The sequence below is a fragment of the Tursiops truncatus genome, chromosome 1, assembly GCF_011762595.2.
Source record: "Tursiops truncatus isolate mTurTru1 chromosome 1, mTurTru1.mat.Y, whole genome shotgun sequence".
NCBI classification, from domain to species: domain Eukaryota; kingdom Metazoa; phylum Chordata; class Mammalia; order Artiodactyla; family Delphinidae; genus Tursiops; species Tursiops truncatus.
In genome coordinates, this window is record NC_047034.1 from 92413812 (window position 1) to 92436331 (window position 22520).

The following is a 22520-nucleotide window of genomic DNA, read 5'->3' on the forward strand; positions in this document are numbered from 1 at the left end:
TCAAAATGTGATCACATTTCTTCCATAATTTATCATAATTGGAAATACTGTTGAGGGGAACATACTTTAGGAAATATTGATGCTACACTTACCAGGACTGTTGTAAATCTATAGCCACCAATGGCATTCATGGGAGGAAAAAAATAAATCTCTGAAAAATTCTGAAAGGTGATATTAGGGAAAATCTCTCAGACCAATTCTGCAGGCCTGATTTTGTGTAGGGAGGTTGAATCTCTATTCTGTATTCCTTCAGCATAGGTATATTTTTGTGTGATATAAATATTGACCTAATCATATATTGATATCTATGCTTTTTAAAATTATTTTGCCCATAGGTGCAAAACTAATATTAAGTTTGTATTAGATTGCTAGATCACGTATATCTAGTTTGTTTCTTTTGAATTCCACAAAGAAATTTAAATAAAGCTTTCAAAATATAAGATATTTTGAAAAATTTTAGGTCCATTCTTACATACATTACAGGCCAACTTTTTATCTATATATTTTCTCCTCTTCACCTAATTCAATATTTTATTATATGGTTCTTTTAGACTATAATTATACTAATTACAGAGATTCTTCTTGAAAATCAGATTGTGCTACTTCCACACTGTCTCAAATTAATAGCAGTAATGTAGGGATAAAAATTTACTCAGCAAAGTATATTAGCAATTCAGAATAAGTTTCATAAATAAGGACATAGCATAATTCTATTATTTTAATTACCATGTGCTTAAAGAGGAAAAGGGAAAGTTCTTAAATTTTTATTAACCCTTGAGAAATTAGACAATTTAATTCAATAAGCTCCTTAATACTATTTATACAAAAGCAAAACTAAACAAGTGGGACTACAGCAAATTATCTTCTGCACAGCAAAGGAAACTATCAACAAAATAAAAAGGCAACCTACTAAGTGGGAGAAACTATTTTCAAATCATATATCTGATAAGGAGTTAATATCCAAAATCTATAAAGAACTTGTTCAACTCAGTAGCAAAAAAAAATCTGATTAAAAATGGGCAGAGGACCTGAATAGACATTTTTCCATAGAAGACATACAGAAGGCAAACAAGTACATGAAAAGAATGTTTAACATCATTAATCATCAGAGAAACGTGAATCAAAACCACAATGAGATGTTGGGCTTCCCTGGTGGCGCAGTGGTTGAGAGTCCGCCTGCCTATGCAGGGGACACGGGTTCGTGCCCCGGTCTGGGAGGATCCCACATGCCTCAGAGCGGCTGTGCCCGTGGGCCATGGCCGCTGAGCCTGTGCATCCGGAGCCTGTTACTCCACAGCGGGAGAGGCCACAACAGTGAGAGGCCCACGTACCGCAAAAAAACGAAACAAAACAAAACAAAAAACCCCACAATGAGATGTCAACTCACACTTGTTAGAATGGCTATTATCAAAAAGACAAGAAATAACAGGTATTGGCCAGGATGTGGAGAAAGGGAACCCCTTGTGCACTGTTGGTGGAAATATAACTTGGAGCAGCCACTAGGGAAAACAGTGTGAAGAGTCCTCAAAAAAAATTAAAAATAGAGCTACCATATGATCCAACAATTCTACTTCTGGATATTTATTCAAAGAAAATGAAAACCCTAGCTCAAAAAGATATTTTTACTCTCATATTCATTGCAGCATTATTTACAATAACCAAGATATGGAAACAACCTGTGTCCATCCATGGATGGATGGATGAATAAAGAAGATGTGGTATATACATACAATGGAGTATTATTCAGTCATAAAAAAATAAAATCTTGTCATTTGGGACAACATGAATGGACCTCAAGGGCATCATACTAAGTGAAACAAGTCAGAGAAAGATAAATGACAAATACCATACAATCTCTTTTATATGTGGAATATGATAAACAAAACAAACAAACAAAAAACAAGCACATAAATACAGAGAATAGATTGTTGGTTGCCAGAGGTGGAGGGTGAGAGGGTAGGAGAAATAAATGAAGAGTCAAAAGGTAAAATATAAAAAAGTAAAACATAAACAATGACTTGGTCTTTATGGCTAGGTTTGCAAGAGCTAATCCAGTTTTAAGTGAAGTAATGAGTGATCTAGAATAAAGGCCAATCTCATTTTTTTTTCAACATTTGCTTTGACAGATAGTAGAGAAAATAAGGATCACTCTCTTTGAAATTCTGAGGCCAGAAAGAAGACCAACGTTAACCATCAATAATAGTATCATCTTTGTAGTCAATTCAGAAAATATTTGCAAAACAAATATGCAAGCTTCAGAAAATCATCAAGATAGAAGTAATACACAGAAAACCATCTTATACCAATAGAGTAAGGCCAAAGATATCTAAGTGGGTGAAAAAGCTACTGTATGCTACTATGCCCTAGTCATATACTGTGAAACACTCTGGGATAGAGTCAACTACATTTAAGCCTAAACCCACTACAAAGTCTTCATTTGTTTTTATGTTTTGAATTTGACCTTGGAAAGTAAAAAATTATTTGGTGATAAACTACCAGGTATAAAGATAATAAAGGACTCAAACCTATCTATCTATCCATCCATCCATCTAATTTATTTAAAATGGAAAATGTTTTAATTCTTATATTTTGAATATAATTCATATATTTTGAAAATTCTTATATATTGGGAATAAAACATACTTCCTTAAGGAGACTAAAATCACCTACCTAATAAAAACATTGAAAATACAACACTCTTAAAATTAATTATGACCTTTCCAGCACTTAGTTTTATTCAGTTAAGGATAACTATTAATGTTACCCTGAAATTTTGTAGTTTTGTTACATCAATAAGCAATGTTAATCTCTAAACAGAAAAACATACCTATTCAGCAAAATCTATTTTTCCTTGAATGGTTCTTTGATTTGTTTTCCCATGGATACATGGGGAAAAGCTCAAAGGTCGTTAATGCTGACATTAATATACATTAGTCATTGGAGTAGACCATTTCCCTACTGGGCACCACCACATTTTCAATGGACACCCAATTAATGAGCATCTAATTGACTCATCTGCAAATCTTACAAAGCAATAGTTTTTCTAAGTAAATTGAACCTGCCATTGAAAAAACTCTGCAGAACTGAGGGCATAATTAACTCTACTGAGGCATACTTGATCTTAGAAGCCCTGGGGATAATCAATAATTAGTTTCATTCTGAAATGGTTCTGTTGCTATACCCATGACACAATGTTTCTGAATTACTGATGTTCTGACGATTGTTGCTTATTTGGATCAGAACAGAAAAGCTGTAGCTAACTCAAGCTTTACAGCATAATAAACTTTCCAAAGTACCTTGAGATTAAAAACAATCAAAGTAAATGAAGCATCAAGTACTATTTATCTTCCAAAATATTAGTGCTTACAAAAACAAAGGAGGCCAAACAAACAACTCTGTATCCATCACATTCAATGTTATATAGCAGCAACATTTTATTTTATAAAACAAGAGAGAAAATTAAGAGATCTGATTGGCTGATAAACATTCTAACTGTGGCTTCCTGGAAAATTCATGGTTAGAAATTTATGAGCATCACCACTTAATTAAGAGTAAGAATTCTGAGCACAGAGACTATAATCAGTACAATTCATGGGGTTCAATATTTATGGGACTCATCAGTTAGCAAAAAGGGCAAAAGGAATTGAACACTTTGATAGTCTAATAAGAATTCCAAAAGCTTTTCTAAATGAAGTAAATTCATAAAACTCAAAATGTATGCTTAGCATATGCTATGCAAATAGGCTTTTAAATACAATTTTTTGGCATCATGACACCATTTTACTTTAAAGTTAGAAGAAAAAATGTTAAATTATTGAAGCAATCTCTCTGTTCTAATTCAAGAGATGATATTGAAGCAGATTTATCTTTCTGCTTCCCAATTAAAAGGGAGTGTGTCTTGCCCTTTGTGTATTAGGTGAGATCAGATACTATTCCAGAGACATATTAAGCATTTATCCTAGATTTAAGTACATGTAAAGGAAATGCACACTAATGGTTTCCTAAGTAATAATCACTTTTCCCTTAGTCATGATCACAAGCTGACGTTAAAAAGACTATGCACAGAGGTGTGGCCAAGATGGTAGAGTATGAAGACCCTGGGCTCACCTCCTCCCATGAGCACACCAAAATTGCAACCATTTACAGAGAAGCTATCAATGAGAATGACCTGAAGGATAGCAGGAAAGATCTTCCACAACTAAAAATACAAAGAAGGAACCAAAACAAGATGCTAGGAAAGACAGTGATGCAGAATAGTCAAGACTTATACCCCTGGGGAGGTGACCTACAATTGGGAGGATAATCACTATTTTAGAGGTTCTCCCTGAGAAGCAAGGTGTCCAAGCCCCATATTAGGCTCCTCAGCCTGGGGGGTACTACACCAGGAAGCCAAGCCCCCAGGACATCTGGCTTTGAAGGCCAGTGGGGCTTAGATACAGGAGAGCTGGGGGACTGTAGGAAACAGAGACTCTCCTCTTAAAAGGTGTGTGCAAAATCTCACACACTCCAAGTTCCAGTGCAGAGGTCGTAATTTGAAAGGAGCCTGGGTTAGACTCACTTGCTAGAACATCCCAGAGAGGCACGAGGCAACTGCAATTCCCCCTGTGTATATAGACATGATGGCAGCCATTTTTTGGGAGCTCATCTTACCAGGAGAACAATGGTACTGGCAAGTGCCATTTGGGAGGTCTCATCTAGTTTATTAGCAGTAGGGGCTTACCCACCCATGAGTAGGCCAGCACCAGCCTCAACCACCAGCCCCAGGTCCCACAGCCAGTCATACCAGGACCCTGGCCCACTCAAAAGTGGGCCAGCAGCCACAACACAAGGAAAGGCCTGGAAGCCAACTGGCCTGGGGATCAGTCCCACCTACCAGTGTGCCCTCAGTTGTTGGCCCTGCCACAACACAAGGTCCCACATAGCCCACATAGGGGGCACCACTATAGAATGTAGCTCTGGTGACCAGAGGAGAGTGTGCTGCTGTGCTCCATAGACTGTCTCCTACATAAGACTCTTTCTCCAAGATCAGGAAATGTAACCAACCTACTTAATACATAGAAATAAACACAAACAATTAGGCTAAATGAGGAGACAGAGAAATATGTTCCAAATGAAGGAAGAAGATAAAACCTTAGAAAAAGAATTAAGTGAACTGCAGATAAGCAATCAACCCAATAAAAAGTTCAAGATAATGATCATAAAGATGCTCAATGAACACAAGAGAAGAATGAATGAACACAGTGCGAATTTTAACAGAGTTAGAAAATATAAAGAACCAAACAGAGATGAATACTATAACTGAAATAAAAAATACACTAGAAAAAAAATCAACAGATTAGATGATAGAGAGGAACAGATGAACAAACTGCAAGACATTAGTGGAAATCACCCAAGATGAACAGACAAAAGAAAAAAGAATTTTAAAATGTGAGGATAGTTTACAAGACCTCTGTGACAACATCAAGTGTACTAATATTCACAATATAGGAATCTCAGAGGAGAAAAGAGAGAAAGGGGCAAAGAACTTATTTGAATAAGTAATAGCTGAAAACTTCACTAATCTAGGAAAGGAAACAGACATTCAGGTCCAGAAAGCACAGAAAGTCCCCAAAAAAATGAACCCAAAGAGGCCCATACCAAAACATATAATAATCAAAATGGCAAAAAAAATAAAGAGATAATCTAAAAGCAAAGAAAAGCAACTAGTTATGTACAAGGGAACTCCCATAACCCTATAAGCTGACTTTTCAGCAGAAACTTTGCAAGCTAGAAGGAAGTGGCACAATATATTCAAAGTGATAAAACGAAAAAAAAAACCTACAACCCAGAATGGTCTACCTAGCAAAGCTATCACTCATATTTGAAGGACAGATAAAGAGTTTTACAGAATATCAAAAGCTAAAAGAGTTCAGCACCACAGCACCACATAGCTGGCTTAATAAGAAATGTTAAAGGGACTTCTCTAAGTGGAAAAGGAAAGATCACAACTAGAAATGTAAAAATTATGAAAGAAAAAATATCATTGGTAAAGGCAAACGTACAGTAAATGTAGATTAAAATCAAGCCCTTATAAAGCTAGTAGGAGGATTAAAAGACAAAAGTAATAAAATCATCTATATCCACAATAAATATTTAGGGATACACAAAAGGATGGAAAATATGATGTCAGAAACATTAAACATGGGGGGGAGGGCAGTAAAAATGCAGGTTTGTGAGAATGTGTTTGAACTTAGCTCATCAACTTAAAATAATCACACATATAACAGAAAAAGAAAGATATCCAGTCATAACACTAAAGATAGTCATCAAATCACAAGGAAAGTGAACAAAAGAATAAAAGAACAAAGAACTCAAAAACAACCAGAAAAGAATTAACAAAATGGTAATAGGTACATACTTATCAATAACTACTTTAAATTTCAATAGACAAAATGCTCCAATCAAAAGACAGGGTGGCTGAATGAATTAAAAAATTGAGACACATATATATATTGCCTACAAGAGACTCACTTCAGATCTAAAGTCACACACAGACTGAAAGTGAGGGAATGAAAAAAGTTATTTTCTGAAAATGGAAACAAAAAGAAAGCTGTGGTAGCAATACTTACATCAGACAAAAATAGACTTTAAAACAAAGACTGTAACAAGAGACAAAGAAGGACATTACATAATGATAAAGGGGTCAATCTAAGAAGAAGATATAACAGTTGTAAATATTTATGCACCCAACATAGGAGCACTTAAATATATAAAGCAAATATTAACAAACATAAAGGGAGAAATTGACAGTATCACAATAGTACTAGGGGACTTTAACACCCCACTTACATCAATGGACAGATCATCCAGACAGAAAATCAATAAGGAGATACTGGCCTTAAATGGCACATTAGACTATATATATATATATATATATGATGTTCCATCCAAAAACAGCAGAATACACATTGTTTTCAAGTGTACATGGAACATTCTCCAACATAGAACCAATGCTAGGCCACAAAACAAGTCTCCATACATTTAAGAAGATTGAAATCATATCATGCATCTTTTCTGACCACAAAGGTATGAGAATGGAAATAACTACAAGAAAAACTGCAAAAAACACAAACACATGGAGGCTAAATATGCTACTAACTATAAATGGGTCACTGAAGAAATCAAACAGGAAATTAAAAAATACTGGGAGACAAATGAAAAATTGAAACACAATCCATCATCTAAAATCTATGGGATGCAGCAATAGCAGTTCTAAGAGTGTAGTTTATAGCAATACAACCCTACTTCAGGAAAAAGAAAAAAATCTCAAACAATCTAACCTTACACTTAAAATAACTGGAAAAGGAAGAATAAACACAACCCATGTTATTGGAAGGAAAGGAATAATAAAGATCCGAGCAGAAATAAATGAAATAGAGACCAAAAAACTCACTAGAAAAGATGTATGAATCTAAGAGCTGGTTCTTTGAAAAGATAAGCAAAATTGACAAACCTTTAGCCAGATTCATCAAGAAGAAAGACAGAGGGCCCAAATCAATAAAACCATAAATGAAAGAGAAGTTACAACTGATCCCACAGAAACACAAAGGATTATAAGACATTACTATGAACAATTACATACCAATGAAATGGACAACCTAAAGAAATGGGTATGCTCCTAGAAGCATAAAATCTCCCAAGACTGAATCAAGGAGAAATGTAAAATATGATCAAATCGATTACCAGAATTGAAAATGAACCACTAATCAAAAATTCCCAACACACAAAAGTCTAGGACCAGATAATTTCACAGGTGCATTCTACCAAATATTAAAAGAAGAATTAAGACCCATCCTTCTCAAACTATTCCAAAAATATTGAACGGAAAAGAACATTTCTAAATTTATTCTATGAGGCCAGAATCACCCTGATACCATAATCCAACAAAAGCACCATAATAAGAGAAAATTACATGCCAATATCACCAATGAACATAGATGCAAAAATTCTCGACAAAATGCCAGCAAAGCAAATTCTGCAGTACACTCAAAGGATCATACAGCATGATCAAGTGGACTTTGTCCCAGGGATACAAGGTTGATTCAATATCCAGAAATCAATCAATCAATGTGACACACCATGTTAGCAAATTAAATAACAATTATATGATCATCTCAATAGATGCAGAAAAAAGCTTTTGACAAAATTCAACATATCATAAAAACTCTGAACAAAGTAGGTATAGAGGGAACATACCTCAACATAATAAAAGCCATATATATCAAACTCACAGCCAATATCATTCTCAGCAATAAAAAGCTGAAAACATTTTCCTCTAATATCAGGAACAAGACAAGATGCTCACTCTTAACCATTTTTACTCAAAATAGTACTGGGAGTTCTAGCAATAACAATCAAACAAAAAAGAAATAAAAGGAATCCAAATTGGAAAGGAAAGAGTAAAACTGTCACTGCAGATGATACACTATATATAGAAAATCATAAAGATACCACCAAAAAAATTATAAGAACTCAATGAATTCATTAAAGTGTCAATACAAAATTAATATAGAGAAATCTGTTGTGTTTCCATGCACTAAAAATGAATTACCAGAAAGAGAAATTAAGAAAATAACCCTATTTACAATTTCATAAAAAAGAATAAAATACCTAGGAATAAATCTAACCAAGGAGGTAAGAGACCTATACTCAAAAAAAATAAGACATTGATGAAACAAATTGGAGACAGCACAAGCCAATGAAAATATATACTGTGCTCATGGATTGGAAGAATTAATATTGTTAAAATGACCATATTACAGAAGGTAATCCTTGGATTCAATTCAATCCCTATCAAAATACCAATGGTATTTTTTCATACAACTAGAACAAATAATTCTGAAATTCGTATGAAAGCACAGAAGACTCAAAATAGCCCAACAATCTTGAGAAAGAAGAACAAAAACTGGAAGCTCACACATCCTGATTTTAAACTATACTACAAAGACACAGATCAATGGAACAGAATAGAGACCTCAGGAGTAAACCCACACCTACATGATTAATCAATGTATCATAAAAGAGGCAAGAATATAAAATGGGGGAAAAAGCCTCTTCAATAGTGTTGTGAAAACTAGACAACTACATTCAAAAGAAGCAAAATTGTCTACTTTCTCATACCATATACAAAGAAAAAAAAAGAAAAAACTTAAATGTAAGACCTAAAACTCTTAGAAGAAAGTGTAGGCAACCTGCCTTTTGACATGAGTCTTAGAAATAATAATTTGGAGTTGTCTCCTCAGGCAAGGGAAACAAAAACAAATGGGACTACATCAAACTAAAAAGCTTTTGCACAGTGAAGGAAACCACTAACAAAATGAAAAGGCAGCATACTGAATGGGAGAAGATATTTTCAAATGACATATCCAATAAGGAATTAATATCCAAAATACACAAAGAACTCACACAACTCAATAACAAAACAAACTGATTAATAAATGGGAAGAGGACCTGAATAGACATGTTTCCAGAGAAGACATACAGATGGCCAACAGGCACATGAAAAGATTCTCAACATCCTGATCATCTGGGAAATGCAAATCAAAATCATAATGACATAGCACCTCACACCTGTAAGAATGGCTATCATCAAAAAGACAAGAAACAATAAATGTTGGTGACGATGTGGAGAAAAAGTAACTCTAGTGCATTACTGATGGGATTGTAAATTGGTGTAGCCACTATGAAAAACAGAATGGGGATTTCTCAAAAAAATAAAATAAAAGTAGAATTGCCATATGATCCAGCAATTCCACTTCTGGTTATTTACTCAAAGAAAACAAAAACACTAAATCAAAAAGATATATGCGCTCCATTTTCATTGCAGCACTATTTATAGTAGCCAAGATATGGAAGCATTGTAAGTGTTCATCAACAGATGAATGGATAAAGAAGATGTGGTGTATGTGTGTGTATATATATATATATATATATATATATGTATGTATGTATGTACACAGTGAAATATTACTCAGCCATAAAAAATGAAATCTTGTCTCTTGCCACAACATGTGTTGATCTAGAGAGCATTATGCTAAGTGAAATAAATCAGACAGAAAAAGATAAATGCTACATGATCTCACTTATATGTGGAATCTAAAAAACAAAGCAAAACAAAATGAGAACAGACTTAATAGATACAGAGAATAAACCAGTGGTTTTCAGAAGGGAGGGGCATGGTGGGGTGACTGAAATATGTGAAAGGAATTATTTAATAAATAAGTCATTATTTATATAATAAATATTTATTATAAATCATGAGGATGTATTATATAGCATAAGGTATATGGTTAATGATACAGTGATAACTTTGTAAGGGGACAGAGGGTTACTAGACTTATTGTGGTGATCATATCATAATGTATGCAAACATCAAATCCTTATGTAATACACCTGAAACTAATATTGTACATCAACTATATTTCAACTGAAAAAAAAGAATAAGCACACCACATTATAATTTCACTAATATATGCTAATTCTAGTTGGAACTAAAAAGTCAGGGCTGAATAATGTTAGAGCAGTAGATTTCAAATTATGCAGCATACTGATTTTTTACTGAATTATGAAAATACGTAATTTATGATACTACTGTATGACTGTCAGACAGGATATTTAAGGAAATAGGGAGTATGGGAAAAAGTTGTATAACCTTTCTATGTCTAACTAGACAAATGTATAGCTTGAGGACAAAACTGTGTCATAAAACAGAACTTTTCTTCTGGGTGAATTAAAGAATTGAGTTTCTGGGAGTTCCCTGGTGGTCTAGTGGTTAGGACTCTTCGCTTCCACTGCAGGGGACACAGGTTCAATCCCCTGTCAGGGAAATAAGATCCCACAATCTCATGGTGCAGCCAATAAAAAAATAATTAATTTAAAAATTATTTTAAAATAATTGAGTTTCCAAGTAGTGGAGACCCTAGTTGATGTGTTCTGACATTCACCTGGCTGTCTAATATTTATATGGTCACAAAATAATCCAGTCTAACTTGGCCTTGTTGGCATGCTTGTCTCTTCAGAAACCTTGGAACAATGAAATATAAAATTACGAGCTAGAATTTTCTCTCAAACAATGAATGCAGTAAAGGACACCTTTAACAATTTACATGAGAAAATAATTTCAGTGTGTGTCTGAAAGTCAAGAGGAGAGAGAACCCGATGTGAAATATATAAGGAGTCATCTATTACACAGTTCAAGGATTATGGCTCTGGAGTCAGACTCCATGAGTTTATAATACAGACTTCACTATTTACTAGTTTGTGTGACCCAGAACAATTTTAATGAACCGCTCTTAGATCTCTGTTTCCCCATTTGTAAAATGGAATTAGGATTAGTAATTACAAATATGATTATTATGAGGGTTCCATAAGAAAATTCATGTAAATGTATGAAAGAAAAATGACAATTACTATTCTGAGTGTTCTTAAGATGATCATGTTTCTAAATTAAATGTTAGTAATAATAATAATAACTCATATTTATTGATTACTTACTAGGTTCTAGAAATCTTGCATATACTAAGTTTTTTAATTCTCACAACTCTCCATGGGACAAGTATTATTTTACAAACGAAAAAGGGAAGCACAGAGAAATAAAGTAATTAGCCCAAGTTCACATAAATAGCATTGTTGGGTTGAAGGGGTCTAGGCTAGAATATCATATGACTGAGCAATACAACGTGGCATTATAGGAAGCCAAAATGGCTGCTCTGTTCTGTTCTTGGAAGCTGAAATCTTTAAGCTGCAGAGGCTGGAAGGAGCAGCTACTGCATGGGTAATGAAACTGATGTAATTTCAGGAGAAAGCACCCTTCATACCTAACAGAGGAAGACAGCACTACTACATTACCATATCTAGAAAATTGTTTTGTTTTTGACATCTTATAAAACTAAGTTTTTGCATACACAGGGCAAAATAGACAGAATATATATAGGAAAAGTATCTATCAATGAAGACTTAAGTCAGTCAATATATTTTCATAAGTTTTCTCATGTTTCAGGTGGTAAAAAACAACTGCCCAACATTTGTGAGGAGTTTCATTAGATTAAATGAGATAATAGTATAAAAAAGTTCTGAGAATAAAAATTAATATATTGATAAAATATGATACCATTTTTATTAATCAGTTGGGAAATAATTTGTATAAGTTTATAATCTCAAACTTAAATTGGGAGTATTACTGTAAGATAAACTTCCAGGGAGAATGCATTCAAAACCTGTAATTTTTAAAAGAATATTTCAAATCTACCCTCTAAGCAACTGCTTCACTTTAAATTTCATTAAACTTCCTCCTATCCAGGTGTCTTTTGTCCTTTCCAGCACAGATGTTTAGGGCTGGACATAACCTTAGAGCCAACATGGAGGTGACCAACAGTCTTCTCAATAGAAGTGTTTTTGCATTAGAGACTCATATCCTTGTACCATTTTCAGTAACTTGTGAATAAACACTATCTCAAAGAACTTGATGAGGGATAAACTTTTAAGAGTTCACTGTTCCTTTAAATAACAAATTTGAACTCTTGCAGAAAAAGTACTGTTGGCTACAAGTTTCAGTTAACTTTAAATTTCTGAAGCTATTTATATTCTATGGAAAATGGAAGAAACACATTTTTAAATCAAAATGAAGCAAAGGTAATATGAAGACAAAACTATGTTGTGCTTGGAATACAATATTTCTTGAAGATTAGACTGTGCATTTCAGCACAGTCTGTATTTTTCCTTTAAACAATTTACTTCTGCCACCACTCTACTTTGTGCTGGAGATTTTGAAAGCCAATTAAAGCCATATTGAATGTTTTGGACCAAAACTAAACAATGATAAATTTTCAGAATGTTTTTGTGTTCAAGGTTTAAAAGTTTCCAAGGAGAAAATGCATCACCTCATCACTTCCATGTGGCCTTCATTTCTAATGTGGCAGCAGCCAGCACACTAAATAAAACTCTGAGGATTCAAACTCAGAAATTTAAATATAAGGACAGGGGCTTCCCTGGTGGCGCGGTGGTTGGGAGTCCGCCTGCCGGTGCGGGGGGCGCGGGTTCGTGCCCCAGTCCGCGAGGATCCCGCGTGCCGCGGGGCGGCTGGGCCCGTGAGCCATGGCCGCTGGGCCTGCACGTCCGGAGCCTGTGCTCCGCGGTGGGGGAGGCCGCAGCGGTGAGAGGCCCGCGTACCGCAAAAAAAAAAAAAAAAAAAAAAAAAAAAAAAATATATATATATATATTATATATATATATATATGTAAGGACATAACATTTATGATTTTTATGAAATATTTTCTAAGTCAAAATAAACTTGGACTTTTTCTAAATTTAAGACAGTGGTGATTTTATTTGCCTTTTAAACTCATTTAAGAAGTTGATATTGTATCAAATTTTTTAGGAAAACAGATTAAGTTTTATACATCTCAGTTGTACCACAATAGTTCTCTAAATTTCCTCTCAATTAAGTAAAGTGATCAGACAAATCATTAGTGTCTAGGGGTATAATATAGTAAAACTAAAAATACCACAGCCAGAAATTGCTACTGGTCCCCTAAATTAAATCACACTGACAGTCTTATGATTCCAGGGAGTAAATAAAATATCTCACCTGTTGTCATGACCACACTTTTCCATTTTATGATAGTTATTCAACCATTTATCCTATGAATCTCCAAACTTTATTACTATTACCTGGCAGTCATTTGCCACTTAGCACTGGAGCGGCCAAAGCCTTGTTTCAGTTCATTTCCTGCAACAATTTAGCTGAAGCTGAGGGTAGACAAGCGTGAGAAGCAGAGTTACATGCCTCATCTGAGCTAGCCTCTAGTCATAATCAGCAGCTATCTTGGACTCTTAGCTTCTTACCAGTGCATTTAGGGAAACATTTCTTTCAGTTGACTTTTTCCTTAATACGGACTGTTTCTGCAGTGAAGCTATGAAACAGTGTTGCGGACTCCTCTCATCCCAAACCATTGCCTCTACAACTAGCTTAAATACCTTGGCTGTTTCTTATTTCAGAATTAGTGCTTTCTCACCCTATATACTACTTGACAATTACTCCTTTTTTTTTAATCTCCTCTTGCTTCAGCCATAAGGTTGGGCAATGTCTCATATTTTACTATCAAATTTTCTAATGGAGACATAGCTTGCAGAGTAAAAAGCTTGCAGAGTAAAAAGCTTGCAGAATAAAAAGCTCTGGCTCTCTTATGTCGTACTTTAAGAAATAGAATATATAACCATAAGCATGCAGTGAATCACCCTGTACTTTATTTAGTCTTCTTTCCTCTCTCTGGCACCTGTTCTTCAATTCTTCACTTCCCAGTTCCAAACAATCATTAATAGAAAGAAAAGAAGACTTTCAATTTCCTTCTCTCTTTTCCAAACCTTTCAGCCTATAGGGCCCTGTTTTAGTCATCTTTGTATCACAAACACATAGAACACATCATGTTCATTGCAGGCAGATGTGGTTAGAAATTTTATATTTAAATTTGAAGTTGCATTTGATGCTCATTATAACATGCATGAAAGTGCTAGGTAAGAAGGACACACAATACAACAGATTTCATTCCTGCTCCATGTGCAGTTAGCTTGGTGTATTATAGATTCTTAATACCAAAATCTGTAAGGAACTATTCAAACTGCAAGTTACCATTTTAGTGCCCAAAGGCTAAGATTGGCACCAAATTTGAAAAAAATAAAGTAAAAAATCATGAGGCCAGAAATGTCCTTAAAAATGATGTACATGTATTTTAAAAAATGTTTTAAATGTTCAAAGACTGATACAAAAAGTATCATATCTTCTCAGTTCTGCTGGCCAAAAGAACATTTTGATAACTAGGATAATGATGTTAAAACAATTTTATGTTTTTCAATCATTATCTGACTAAAGTACCCATGTTATAGAAGACAGTTTCTAGCCAATGCAAATTTTAAAATGAAAATTTAAAAGGTCTAATAAAATTTTATTTAATTATCATCTTATAAGGCAAATAGATTCAATTTTATTGTGCATAAATGAGTCACCCTCTGCTCATTTAAGTCTTCATCATCTTTCAATTTAGAAATAATATAACATCAGTAGTTCTTCCCTAACATTGTATTTCAATAAACCTCAGGTGTTTACTGCAATCAGATTAATTTGTACCAACAAGGTATAGCCATTTTTAAAAGAGAACTAGAATAGGTGGATTATTTGGAATATTGCCTTAATATGGTAGGAGGAAAAACATGTTTTGAACATTTCAATATCGATTTGTAAGTCAGAATTCCCCATCATCATTTATTTCTGTTTTCGTGTCTTCTTGAAAGTCCGAAATAAAAATGCTAATGTATTTTTAAAGGTTAATAGTTGCCTAAGTGGTCCATAAAATAGAAACTTAAACACAGCAACTTGCAAAATTTAATGAGAGGGCAAACACAAGTTCACCTTGTCTTTTTATCTTCCTCAGCTGTGTTGTCTAGAGACCTGTAAAATGTCTGAAGATGATTATATCAACTGCAGGATTAGGTGACATAGGCCCTGAGCAGATTAAATGGTTCAGTGTCTGTGCACTTGGGGGTTTACGTGGCAGAGTGTGTGGGCTTCACTCAGAGGGCAAACACATATTCCTGCTGTCTATTGTACCATAAGAATAACTATCAGGTTCTGATTTCCATCCATCATTTTTATATCTGAAGAAAGCCTGCCTCCAGCCTAATGAATGCTACAGAAACTGAAGTCAATGGAGCCACTTGTCTTTACAGCCATCAGTCAAAGTACTAAATACCTCAAGAACTGAGACCCCATAATGAAACTAAGTGGTACATTTTGCTTTATTTTCCACTATTGTGCATGTTTGAGCATACCAAAATAATTATATTAATAGTAATAATAACTCATTTAGCTAAATGTTTTAATACAGGGCAATGTCAAAATTATGCCTGAAACACTTCATTTTTATTTTATGTTTTAATAGCATTCTGGATTAGTGGTTCTCAACTGGGGGTGTGAATGCCCACCTTACCCCCAACTCAAGTATAATTGCCACTTTAAAACAAAAGTATATGATGCTTAGTTATATCTGAATTTCAGATAAATATTTTTTATAACTGATCTATGCAATATTTGGGATATGTTTAAATTTTAAAAAAAAAAACATTTTTTTTTGGTTGTCTAAAACTAAAATTTAAGTGTGTATCCTGCATTTTATCTGGTAACCCTATGGGTCACAGAGGACATTTGACAATGTCCAGATACATTTTTGTCACAACTGGGGAGGGAGGTGCTGCTGCCGTCTTGTGGGTAGAGGCCAGGGATACTTCTAAGCATCCTACAGTGCACAAAATAGTCTCTCTTAAAGAGTAATCCAGCCCCCAAGTGTCAAGTTTGCTGAGTTTAAAATACCCTGCTGTAGATTATAACAGGAAATTTATTACCTAACCATTTAGCCTAGTTCTTGCTATATTTTGGGCTTTAGGTTGCTCCACTTTTAGAGGAGGTTCTAGGTACTTCTGGAAAGCAAGTGATAATAAAGATGGCAATAAATAAGTGAGTAATAGTACAGTAAAGAAAGAAATCATTGATGGGGATGTTCGGTGAGAGTTGGTGAACTTGTAGAGAAATAAAATTGTATGTACTGAGAGCCTTTGGCAGCACTGCAGTGTGAAATGGCTGCAGAAGGATTTCCTGACCAACTGAAAAATAACAAATGAATATTATGGGATTATCGGGAGATTACTTTTATTATTAGTTAAACTTCCTTCTATAACACTGAATTAAAATTTGGTTGATGAGAGAGAGAGAAAGGAAGAGTGAGCGATTGGGGCTATGGTTAGTTTATATTCAGAGCCAAAGTGAAGAAGCAAATGTCAATGGAAGTAAATGCTCAAATAGAGAATTAGGGTGACATGGCAATATGTAACACAAAAAATTTCAAAGAATCTAATTTAACTGTAAAGATGAAAAAGAATTTAACTGTTTCCTTGTTTAGATCTTTAATTTGCAAATTAAAACATGAAGCTCATCAAGGTCAAGTGACTCATTTAAGTGTATCCAAAATAAGGATCTGGGTGTTTCTTGGAATCCAAGTCTCCAGACATACCATTTTAGGTAAACTAAAGTAACACAGGAGCACTATTCAGTATCAGTAACATTGTTAGGAAAAAGAAACTCTCACTCATCTTTTACAAAATTTAAATGTCAAGCCCTTTCTGGAACCTCTACTGATGTCTCCTACCATACTCTTAGTGACTCATTCCTCTATAACCCATTTTCATGTACACACAGCTGTATAGATCATGTCTTCAGGAAATACATCCATTCAATATAGAATGCCCATAATATTGTCTAGTACAGAATGAGCCCCCACTCATTTTATACATCTCTATTTTATGATTATGTCTATTGATTGACTTCATTCACTCTATTCAAATTTTAAAATAATGACATATTTCTCTCTGCAAAACAGTTCTTCTTTAGGGACAATACAATTAATTGTTCTAAACAGAGCCAGCCAACTTTTTCAGCACAAAGTGGCACTCAGTAAATATACACATAAGCAAAATAAGCATCCCCAAGAGTTTTCATCTTAACAATAAAGACCTATGATAATGGGATTATGAATTATGATAGTTAAATACCTATCTTTAAGTCTGGGGGGAAAGTGTCTTTATGTAATTTTTGTGATTTTAATGAAAATACATATATTCATTTTTAAAATATTTACCTCAATTGTATGTAAATTTCTTTGTATTTTAAGAATATTTACAACTGAAGCCCTTGCTTCCATGGTTGAGTGGGAATATAGTGATTAGTGTAACATGAAATCAATGAAAAGCTGAGAGCAATTTGCTGATTTTAATAATGGAATTTAAGATCTTTCTACTGACTTTCTTAATATATCAGAAATTAATTTTCAATTGTCTGAGAAGGTAATGAATACCGTGGTTTGACTTTTACCCATAATATAAGGAAAAAAAGAGAATCTGGAATTATCCATTGCAGAGATATCTACACCTTAGGGGAAAAATTATCATTTAATTACCAAAAGTCTTGTTAGCACAATAAAGAAATTGAAAAGAATTCAAAATGAAATCCCAGACCACAAATATTGGGGCCCTGACAGTGAAATCCAGAGAGGGAGCTTGACAGGCAGAGCGAGACAGAGAGAAAGGGAGAAATCTGAGTCACTGAATTGTTTCAGGGAAGAAGAAAATCCCAGGTAATCACTGACAGGTTTAGATTTCAGAAGCAGCCTTGTCTATCAAAAAAGGCTTCAACATCTAAATCCTGTTATATTTTCTCTACTTAAGCTGTAGGTATTACAATTTTTCCAATGTGTAGAAACATTACCTAACCACAGTGGCTTTATTATCATTTAGAGTGACTTGCTAATATGTGAGAATTGCACATTCAGTTAGCACTCAGGAACTAGATCTTAGAAGCACTAGCTAATAACTGTGTACTGTAATCATAAATCACCAAAGCAAATTAAAAAAACGGCAAAAAAATCAAATATGATGAAATATAAGCTTAAGGTAATAGAAGTAACTTCTACTTTTTAGTTACTATGTAACTAAAAAGTAGAAGTTAATGAAATATAAAAATGTTTAAATGGGTTTGACTTATAAAATAAAAAGCCAGTTCTTTGAAAAGAAAAATAAAAATACCAAATATTGCAAATCTAATTGAGAAAAATGGAAGGAAAATCCAAACAAAAACAACCAAAAAAGGAAACACATAGACGAGATTTGGAACAACAATAAAAAGAGAAGTGTAGAAGTTAATTTTTTTAATTTTAAGGGGTTACTATGTAAAATTTCGTGACTAACAACTTTAAAAACTAAATGAACAAGTTCACTGAAAAGACATACTTAATGAAATTGCCACCAAATGGCCTAGGGAGATGAGAATTTACAGAGCTTTTGCACTTATGTGCATATTTTTCTATATTTATACTTCAAGGAAAAGTTTTAAATTGAGCTAAAGACTCTGAAAAGGAAGAGCAAGAGGGTAAAGAAGGAGGAAGTGGAAAAAGAACAAAGAGAATAAGGAGAAAAAGGAGGAAGTAGTGAAGCAGGTAGAGAAGAAGAAAGAGGGGAGGGGGAGGGAGAGAAGTGATGGAGGAAGAAGTAGAAGGAGGAAATGAAATAACTATAAATCACTTCCCACTAGGAAGTACTTCCTTGTAAGTTAGAAACAAGGAACAAGAATACTAGCAGTCATTGTTTTTAGTAAAAGCTGCTCTGGAAGTTCTAGGCAATGCATTAAGATAAGTGAAAACTGAAAACATTAATAAATGTATTTGAACATAAAAAAGCTCAATCATTTTCAGAAGATATACTTGTCTACATTGAAAATACAAAAATAAGTGATGTTGGCAATGGTAAAGTCAATCTATTATATATATATATAAACTAATTTCTTTCTAATATACTGACATCTAACTCTCAAAATAATGTAACTGTAAGGAAAACAAGGGATACCAATTAGAATAGCAACAAAATGATAAGGGATTTAGGTTTAAATTTAATAAAATATGCAAAAACATTATGGATATAATAAAACATTTTTCAAATTCATTAAAAAGTCATATTCAAGCATGGAAATGAAAATATTATAAAGATGACAATGCTCTCCCAATTTGTTATGAATTTAATTTATTCATTCTCTGTAACTCTAATTAAAATATCAAAGTCTTTTCATGGAACTTAAAAAGCTTGTGCTTTAATTGATGTAGAACAGCAAGAGCCCAGAATGACAATTTTGAAAATGTATATATGGGAGATTTGCTTTATCATATATCGAGGTTTCAAATGTATATGTATATACATATATAATGTGTATTTATATGGATATTAAGAAAGTATATAGTAGTTTTCTACATACAGAGACAAAGTTGTTGAGAGAATAGGGAGCTTAGATGCTTAGAAACAGGCCTATATGTATAGAAACTTGATTTATATCCGACTGGCATCACAAGTTATTGAGAAAAATATGGACAAATCCAATATGATGCTAGGGCAATTGGTTAGTCATATCAAAAATAATCAATATAAGATTTCTACTAGATGACATATATAAAAATGAATTTCAGTTTAAGGAATTTAAGGTAAGAAACAACTTTACTTTTACCAAGGTGACCAGATATTAAACAAAAAATGCATACATTAAAATTTACTATATATTTGGCAAAATATTTGAGTAGACATTTAACAAAATAATATTTATAAATGGCTAATAAGCACATCAATAAATGTTCAACATCAGTCACTAGTAAGATGCAAAACAAAACTATAATAAGCCACCTCACACATATTGCAATGTTCAAAATTAAAAATCCTGACTGTGACCTTGTTTGCAAAACTATGGAGAAACTGGAGAAGTCAGTCCCAAAAATATGTATATTAACTTTATCCAAATTCCTGACTGACAATGTGGGATAGAATACAAAGAGCCTAAGACAACAGGCAGAAAACAAAGAAAAATCCACTTTTAATAAACAAGAGTGCATGGGAACATGTTGCTTCTAAAATGAGTGCATCCTCCAACTGCATTCAGCTTGGTTAGCAAAAAGCTACAGACTTACAGATTTGAAACATCAGAAAACAGATTTCAAAGCTGACACAACATCTGAAAATTAGAGGAATCCCTAGGGGTAAGAACTATGGAGAGGGTAAATACCATCTTTATCCAATTTTTTTTTCTATATACCGAATTATAAAGGTATAAGAGAGACTCCTGGAAGTCAAGTTAAAAAAAATTAAGTGTGAAACTACAAAAAATAGAGCAAATTAATATTGTGGGTGAGAAAACTTCAGTTTGAATCTAGGCAATTTAACTGTCTTCTAGAAAGAAATTCTGCAGAGGAGCGCAACAGACTTTATATTTCCTGCAATTTATTGTCTACAATGTCCAGTTTCAACCTAAGCTTATTTTGTTAAAGTATAAACCAGATTCAGGAAAAAAGGCAATCACACCCACACTTTGTGAGAAGGCTTGATACTAGATTGAGCAGATAAAGTGCTCAAAAGAGCTATCAAAGAATTAAGTAGATATATGTTTAAAGAATGAGATGAAAGTATGATAAAATGAGTAAAGTATACAAACAGAAATTAAAACTGATGTTCTAAAGCTAAGAAGTAAAATAACTGAAATGGAAATTTACTGTATGGGTCAAATTTAGAATGGAGATGGCAGAAAAAGGAAACAGACATTTTTACAAAAGATTAATAGAAATTACTAAATCTGAAGAACAGAGAGGAAAAGGATTAAAGAGAACTTAGCAGAATCTCATAGACTTATAAAGCAATATGAAGCAGTTCAACATGCATGTAATGAGAATTCCAGGCAGAGAAGAGAGAAGCAGAAAAAAAAAAAGAAAGAAAGAATGGCCAAATGATAGCGAGAAATATGGGGGTGTGGGGTAAATGGAAACATAAAGCTATAAGTTTTCTATATACTATCAGAAGTAATTTAATATTAGCTAAGTATATTGAGAAAAGTTAAAGATTTATATTGTTCTTCCTAGAAAAAATGCTAACAATAATGTAAAGAGATATAGCTAGACAGTCTGAATCATAAAGAAATATAAAATAAACAGACCAATAACTAGTAAGGAGATTGAATCAGTAATCAAAAACCTGCCAAAAGGAAAAGTATAGAGCCAGATCGCTTCACAGGTGAATTCTACAAAATATTTGAAGAATTAATGTCACTACTTTTCAAGCTCTTCCCAAAAAATTTGAAAAGGAACACTCTCAAACTCATTTTAGGAGCCCAGAATTGCTCTGATACCAAAACCAAACAAAGACACTATAAGAAAAGAAAATTACAGGCAAATATCCCTGATGAATATAGATGAAAAAATCTTCAGTAAAGTTCTAACAGACTGAATTCAACAGCACATTAAAAGAATCATACACCATGAATAAGTGGGATTTATCCTTGGAAGGCAAGGATGGTTCAACATACACCAGTCAGTAAATGTGATACACCACTTTAACAGAATCATATGATTTGTTAATCATATGATTAGATGCAGAAAAAAATTGACAAAATTGAACACTCTCTCATAATAAAAGTGTTCAACAAGTTAGATATATAGGGATGTACCACAGCATAATGAAGTCCATAAATGACACATCCACAGCTGAGATTATATCCAACAGTGAAAAACTGAAAGCTTTTTTTCTAAGATCAGGAACAAGACAAGCTTGTCCACCTTCTCGACTTATATCAGCATAGTACTCAAAGTCTTAGCCAGAACAATTAGGCATAAAAGGAAATAAAAGACAATCAAATCAGAAAAGCCATACTTGAAGATAAACATACAGAATTATAATGAAAACATGAATATAGCTGAGAATTTTCTTTTCATGCTTCATTTTCCTACTTTGATCTCTCAGTATTAATACATCAGCTTGATTTGGTTATTCATTTTCTTGGTTTCACATCATGATTAGCTACTTTCTCAGGAAATTTAATCCATACCTTTGGCTTCAAATACCACAAATGATTCTTAAAT